The sequence below is a fragment of the Mobula birostris genome, chromosome 10, assembly GCF_030028105.1.
Source record: "Mobula birostris isolate sMobBir1 chromosome 10, sMobBir1.hap1, whole genome shotgun sequence".
In the NCBI taxonomy this organism is placed as follows: Eukaryota; Metazoa; Chordata; class Chondrichthyes; order Myliobatiformes; family Myliobatidae; genus Mobula; species Mobula birostris.
Window position 1 is genome coordinate 125,278,839 of NC_092379.1, and position 8,176 is coordinate 125,287,014.

Below are 8,176 nucleotides of genomic sequence, written 5' to 3' on the forward strand. Positions count from 1 at the left end.
TCTCTGGGAAAAGCAATGCCTCCTCATCTCCGTCCTAAATCTACTCCCCCGAACCTTGAGGCTGTCTCCCCTAGTTCTAGTCTCACCTACCAGTGGAAACAACTTTCCTGCCTCTATCTGATCTATCCCTTTCATAATTTTATATGTTTCTATAAGAGCTCCATTTGGAATGGAATTTCAGAATAGGAATGGAGATTGGAATTAAAATGGTTGGCCATCGGGAGATCCTGCTTGTTGTGGATGGGGCGAAGGTGGCCAGTTCTGCAGATGCTGGAAATCTTGAGCAACACACACTAAATCAGGATTCCCAACCTTTTTTCTGCGATGGGCCCCTACCATTAACCGAGTGGTCTGTGGGCCCCAGGTTGGGAACCCCTGTACTCAATGCTGGAGGAACTCGGCAAGTCAGGCAGCATCCATGGAAAAAACAGCTGACGCTTCAAATCAGGATTGTTCAACAAAACTGGAAAGGTAGGGGTCAGGAGCCAGTCCAAGAAGGTGGGGGAAGGGGAAGAAGTACAAGCTGGCCAGTGATGGATAGTGGGTTTATCTTTCTGTTCTCTCAGGCTACATCCACACTAGACTGGATAAGTCCGTAACCGAAGCTTTTTCTCTTCGTTTTGACCCTTCGTCCACACTGAAACGGCGTTTTCCTCCCCCGAAAATGGAGCTTTTCTAAAACACTCTCCAGAGTGTTTAAATCTGAAAACGCCGGTTGGGTGTTGTAGTGTGTACGGGGTAACCGGAGGTTTTAAAAAATCTGTCGTCCCTTTCATCAGTGAAGAGACTATGGCTGTAGGAAATGTTTCCAGGGTGACCCCTCCGTGGGAGTGGGGAAGGTGTTGGTGGGGCCACCCGGGGGTCTGTGTGTCCGTATGTGTAGCTATTGTAGTGGCTGTGAGGCTGGTATTGTGGCGGTGAGAAGTACTGGGGGGGAGCCATCATACTCCTCATCATTGCAAATCCCTCTGTAACAGAATTAGTCAGTTTTTCAATGTTTGTCGTCAGCCGGGTCATACTGTCCGTGAACTCCCCAGCCGTTGCCTCCATACGCTCCAGTATTTGTTTTTTCAGTTTTAAGTTGTCCTGTGCAAGAGCCAACAGCTGTCCGTTGTTTGGCAATTTCCTTTTAAGTTTTTCTAGTCTGTAACTGGACAAACACGCACCAAGTATACCACTTCCTCTTCTGATGGCATGAACATCGATTTCTCTAACTTCCGCTAAGGCCCCACCTCCCCCTCGTACCCCATCTGTTACTTATTTTTATGCACACATTCTTTCTCTCACTCTCCTTTTTCTCCCCCTGTCCCTCTGTATATACCTCTTGCCCATCCTCTGGGTCCCCCCCCCCCTTGTCTTTCTCCCTGGGCCTCCTGTCCCATGATCCTCTCGTATCCCTTTTGCCTACCACCTGTCCAGCTCTTGGCTCCATCCCTCCCCCCTCCTGTCTTCTCCTATCATTTTGGATCTCCCCCTCCCCCTCCAACTTTCAAATCCCTTACTCACTCTTCCTTCAGTTAGTCCTGACGAAGGGTCTTGGCCTGAAACGTCGACTGCACCTCTTCCTACAGATGCTGCCTGGCCTGCTGCGTTCACCAGCAACTTTGATGTGTGTCACTTCCTCTTCGCTTGTTTTCTGTAGATGTGTCCTGAGCATGTCCAGTAGGAGGAGATTCGCCAAAGTACCCGTTTTAATGTGGACGGAGGTATTTTCAAAAACGCCTGGTGTGGACGCCTATCGTTTTTACGCGAAACCAGCGTTTTCAAAATTATCCGGTCTGCTGTGGATGTCGCCTCAGAATGCTAATACCATCTTCCCAGAAGAAACTAAGGAAACCGGTTCATCCTAAACCAACTCAAAATGTAGTGGTTATGCAAAACCTGAAAAAAAATTGCTAAATACAGACAAATAGATATCATACAAATGATTATTTAACATTGGTAATTGTTCAGTTCCCTAGAGAGTCTAATCCTTAGCTCGGCTACTGGTTTTAACCTTATATTTATAACAACCAAATAATCAGTGTTGAGTTACTTCCTTTGTAACCTCTTATTTGTGTATGCAATGGCTCACTGGATAGCAATGGATCAACATCCTTGTCCTGCTCTCTGTGAATAATGAGTTTAGCCGTGTCAGGACAGGATGGGAGGCCACCTGGGAATAGCAAGTGCAATAGGTTTGCTGCCTGAGGAAACAAAAGATCCAACCAGCAGAAGGATCTCAGTCAGATTGCATTGCAAACAGTATGTCAAGCAAACAATGGTCTAATTCTACTAATTATTTGTATAGCTAGTAATAAGCCAAGATTCCTAACAGTCAGTTCCTTGATCTGGCTCAAGATTTCTCTTTCCCAGTATCAACAAGAAAGTGTTTTAAAATGGTTCCATCAGCAATATTTGCATATTTTGATGGGAAGTATAAATGCTAGTATAATCTAAAATTATTATTCCAAAACAGCTTAAAAAGCCAAATTTAGGCAATATTAAATCATAGACAAAAGTTGGATGGCAAATCCTAGATGCCTTCTTGATGAGACATTGTTAAGCATTCTTCTGGGCATTCTGAGTAAATATTCTGCAAAATATTCTTCTAATTATCAGAGCTCATGATCTGAGTTTGAATCCACCAAGAATTTGGAACCAGCCTTGAACAGTGATTAAACTAATAAAATACATGATCTAATATGGAGAACTGTAAGCATTTTATAAACCAGCCAAGAATAATTTGATGGAAATATGAAATGTAAACATCTGGACTATGTTAAATTGTGATTTCTAATAAGTACAATTACAAAGCTAGAAGCTGTCTACAGAAATAAAAATGTTAATTATTAGAAATAAGAGTTTATTAATCATCAGCAATGTCCTCCTTCAAAGGACATCAGAGATATCCTCCTTCTTCCAAAAGCAGGGTATCCGTACCTCCATCATTGACGCTGTCCTCACCTGCATCTCTTCCATCATGAAGGAGGTACAGAAGCCTGAAGGCAGACACTCGGCAATTCAGGAACAGCTTCTTCCCCTCTGTCATCGGATTCCTAAATGGATATTGAATCATTGGACACTACCTCACGTTTTTAAAAATATATAGTATTTCTTTTTTTGCACATTTTTTAATCTATTCAATATATGTAATTGATTTACTTGTTTATTATTATTATTATTTTTTTCTCTGCTAGATTATGTATTGCATTGAACTGCTGCTGCTAAGTTAACAAATTTCACGTCACATGCCGGTGATAATAAACCTGATTCTGATTCTGATTCTAATTCTATTTCTTGGACATCCGTTCCCACCCCCATCTTCCCCTCACCTTAACAGTAATAAGAGTTTTTCTTGTCCTTAATTACCACCCCATGAGTCTCCGCATCTAACACATCTGCAACTTCTGCCATCTCCAAAGAGATCCTACCACTAAACACATTTGTACCTCCCCCCCCACCCCAGTATCCACTTTCCACGTGGATCACTCCCTCCGTGATTCCCTTGTCCATTTGTCCCTCCCCACTACTCTCCCTCCCGGCACTTATTCCTGCAAGCAACCAAAGTGCTACACCTGCCCATTAACCTCCTCGCTCGCCTCCTTCTAGGAACCCTAACACTCCTTCCAGGTGAGGCAACACTTAACTTGTATATCTGCTGGGGTCGTTTATTGAATCCACTACTCCCGCTGTGGCCTCTTCAACACTGGTGATTCCTGTCATAAACTGGGGGGGGGCACCTCCACTCCATCCTCCAAAAGTGGAACTTCCTGGTGGCCAAACATTTTAATTCCCATTCCCATCCCTGCTCTGACATCTTGGTCCAAGGCCCCCTCTTGTGCCACGATGAGGCCAGCCTTAGGGTGGAGGAGCAATGCCTAATATCCTGTCCAGGCAGCCTCCAACCTGATGGCATGAGTATCGATAACTCCTTCTGGTAAAAAAAAACTTTTCCTCCCCCTCCCCTCCTCTTCTATTCCTCATTCAGGCCTCACTTGCCTATCACCTCCCTCTAGTGCCCCTCCTCCTTCCCTTTCTCCTATGGCCCACTCTCCTCTCTGATCAGATTCCTTCCACTCCAGCCCTTTACCTTTCCCACCTGCCTGGCTTCACCTATCACCTGCTATTTATCCTTCTTCACACAAAATACTCTGCAGATGCTGGGGTCAAAGCAACACTCACAACACGCTGGAGGAACTCAGTAGGTCGGGCAGCATCCGTGGAAACGATCAGTCAACGTTTCAGGCCGGAATGAAACCTTTGAGTCCTGACGAAGGGTTCCGGCCTCGAAACGTTGACTGATCATTTCCACTGATGCTGCCTGACCTGCTGAGTTCCTCCAGCACGTTGTGAGTGTTGATCTATCCTCTTTCCCCTCCCCCTACCTTTTTTATTCAGGCGTTTTCTCCCTTCCTCTCCAGTCCTGATGAAAGGTCTCAGCCCAAAGCATCGCCCGTTTGCTCATCTCCACAGATGCTGCCTGACCTGCTGAGTTCCTCCAGAATTTTGTGTGTTTTGCTGTTAATTATTAGTACTCTCTGGCAGCTTCCGTAAATAAAGTGGATGACTCTCATTACAAAAAGTGGTTTTCATAATCTAAATATGGGAACTAGATTGTTTACAGGTTTAGAATCCCAACATCACTCAACTACATTCCTCCAATTTATATAATGTGCTATTCAATTCAGGAACAGAAAATGCTTTCGAAGAGCAGATAACAAAAGAGAGAAGTCACTAGAGAAAAAGCAATTCTAGACCACAAGACATAATGAATGAACGTGCAAATCTTGTTGCAGCTGCCTGGCTATGGTGCTGCTGTATTATACAAAAGAGAGATTAGAGGGGCATTTATCTCAGGTTAAAGAAAGAGCTTCAATGGAACTTGGGCAACAGCAGTGCCAGCAGGAGTTAGAACTTCAAGATATACTAGCCTAGGAGACTGAAAAAATTGCCTCGTGTTCAATTTGAGTCCGGGTAGCTCGGGATTTGGGCTCAACAATCTGCCTTACACACTGAATTTAAATGGCAGGCATTATCAAAGTACATATATGTCAATACATAAAACCCTGAGATTCATTTTCCTGTGGGCATACTCAACACATCTATAGAATAGTAATTATAACAGAATCAATGAACGACCACCAAACTAGGGCTTTCAGCCAAAGTGCAGAAGACAACAAACTGTGCAAATGCAAAAAGAAGAAACAATAATATAAATAAATAAGCAATAAGTATTGAGAGCATGAGATGAAGAGTCCTTGAACGGTCAGAAGGATAAATCAGGTATCCTTTCTAGGTTAAGGGACACAGAGGTAAGTATTAATTAAAACTAAAAATATTTTCCTTCAGATTCAGATTCACTTATTTATCACACGCACATTGAAACATACAGTGAAATACGTTGCTTGCACAAACAATCATCAAAACCTTATAGTGTAGTGGGGCAGCCAGCAAGCGTTGCTGCACATTCATTCTTCAGGAATAAAGGGTTTTGGTCATTTATTATTCTCTTCCGCAGTTGCTCCTTACTTGCAGAGTTCCTCCGGCATTTTGTGTCTTACTCAACATTTCGAGCATCTGCAGAATCTCTTGTGGTTTTGCTTTTGCCCAAACTTGTTGCAGGGAAGGTATATTGAGCGATTTCTCTTGTGGGGTTGGAATGCGCAAGTTGATATACAAAAGCAACTTAAACTGCACTGAACCAGGATAGAACTGTGTTGCATTAGTCAGAGGTAGAGCGAAAGGCTTGATAAAGGGCGAGTAGGATTACGTGCAGTGCAGGATGAGCACTGTTCTGTCCCTGCTGACTACAAGATTTGTACAAATATGATTCATCATTATCTTCATATCAGGGTAATTTGCATATGAGAAATATTGTTTCTCAGGATCAGAATTGGGTTTAATGTCACCTGCTGAAAGATCTCGGCCCGAAATGTTCCCTGAACTCTTTTCCATAGATTCTGCCTGGCCTGCTGAGTTCTTCCAGCATTTTGTGTGTGTTGCTCCCCCTCCTGTCTTCTCCTATCATTTTGGATCTCCCCCTCCCACTTTCAAATCTCTTACTAGCTCTTCCTTCAGTTAGTCCTGACGAAGGGTCTCGGCCTGAAACGTCGACCGTACCTCTTCCTAGAGATGCTGCCTGGCCTGCTGTGTTCACCAGCAACTTTTATGTGTGTTGCTTGAAATTCCAGCATCTGCAGATTTCCTCATGTTTCCATAGGCTGTATGGTCAGTTCAGGGCTGAGGCAAGTGAATCCATTCACATTGGTTCAGGTGGCCGACGGCTGTAAGGCAACAAATGTTCCTGAACCTGGGGGTGTGGGACCCTCCCAATGGTAAAAGTGAGAAGAGAGGGAGATGGGTGAAACCCAGGCTGACAGAATGAGCTCAAGTGGGGGATTTTGGATGGTATGGAGTGGTGGGGGTAAACCCCAGTTGGTCTTCCGCTCTGAGGCCTCAATACCTGAAGTCAGCCACTGCGATGGCCGAACTTTGTCCACCTCACAGTTCCATATTGAGAGTCAAGTTTGCTGAGTCTTTCAGGAGGTCATAAATTTACTAGTTTGTGGAGATGGTTCAAAGGTATGTTTCTTAAAGAAAAATTGAAGGCTTTGGATTGCAGCAATTGTAGTTCAGAATTAGAGGAATATGTAGTAGTTTTGTGAGTTACCTGCATAACATCACCATATACTGTATTGCCGGTGCCATCTTAGTGACTCCTCATAGCTCCTTGTGATTGGGTGTCAAATCTTGTTTGATGATACTCTTGAATACCTTGAAAGAAATTATGAAGGGATTCACATATATGGTATATGCTTTCATTTGCAATTATTTTTCCCTAAGATTAAATATTCAGGAGGATCCTTTATTCAGAAACAAATGGTCAGCCTCAAAAGATATAACTTCAGCATTATTATCACACTGAATAAAATTGGGAAAGAAAAGGCTTGCATTTAAATAGCATATATAACATACTGGCAAATCAAATACTTTAGAAGTGCAGCAGCGAATTTAGAAGGCAGAGCAATAACGTCGTAACTAATCAGTTAGTTAGATATAACAATTTCTAGCAACTTTCCCCTTCCTTTCCAGTCTGATGAAGGGTCTCAGCCCAAAACATTGCATACTTATTCATTTTCAGACCAGCTGAGTCCTTCCTGCATTTCGTGTGTGTTGCTCTTGATAGAACAATGCTTTTGTGCAATAAATTTTACCCAGTCACAAATTTTATCCAGACTTACTTGCTCTTTTTCAATAAACTTCATGAGTCTTTTATGTTTACTTGAGAAGTGGGAGGCACCCTGCATCTGTATAGCAAAGCATACAACAAACAGCTGTAACATGTTAGTCTCTAGATCTTGTATTTAAGTTTCTTAAGTAGACCTTGTGATCTTCTAATTCAAGCTGCATCACCATCTGGTATAGGGGGGGGCGCTACTGCACAGGATCAAAGTATGCTGCAGATAGTTGTAAACATAGGTAGCTCCATCATGAGCACTAGTCTCTGTAGTGTCCAGTCATCTTCAAGGAGCGATGCCTCAAAAAGGTGGCTCCCGTCATTAAAGACCACCAACATCCAGGACAAGCCTTGTTCTCATGGCTACCATCTGGCAGGAAGTACAGAAGCATGAAGGCACACACTCAAAGGTTCAGGGACAGGTCCTCCCCCTCTGCCATTTGATTTCTGAATGGACATTGAACCCATAAACACTACCTCACTACTTTTTTAAATTTCTATTTTTTGCACTGCTTAATTATTTCAACTATTCAAAATATACATACTTACTGTAATTCACAGTTTTTTTCTCTCTCTCACCATATATTGCATGCTGCTGCAGCTGTAAAGTCAACCAATCTCACAACATATGCTGGTGATATTAAAAACAAGAGAAAATCTGCAGTTGCTGGAAATTCGAGCAACACAGTTAGAGTTACAAAATACACATGGACTAAGATGTTAACTGTCCTGTGCTATCACCAGTGGGATCATCAGTTGATCTGCCACCTGTCTTCAGGAGTTTCGGCCCGCTTATGATCAAGACTCCCTCGAGGTGGTGGGCCAGCAGTGCTAAAGCACCACCTCCCACTGGTGAGCTTAAAAACTTGGCATCTGCCTCTATCAGAGTTGTTGGTCACTTCCATCCAACAGATAGTCTGCTCTTCAGGTGTCTATGCAACTACTGAAGGGTTTGCA

The 8,176-nt window shown here is 43.2% G+C and overlaps 1 long non-coding RNA gene across 1 annotated transcript; it reads right to left on the bottom strand.

Annotated features, from left to right (window-relative positions):
- Positions 1–2,828: 2,828 nt before the first annotated feature.
- On the bottom strand, positions 2,829–6,743 carry LOC140204590 (uncharacterized). The gene is made up of 2 exons (XR_011887678.1): positions 6,653–6,743; positions 2,829–3,038 (listed from the first exon to the last, which is right to left on the bottom strand). It is a non-coding gene; the product is annotated as an uncharacterized lncRNA (long non-coding RNA).
- Positions 6,744–8,176: the final 1,433 nt, after the last annotated feature.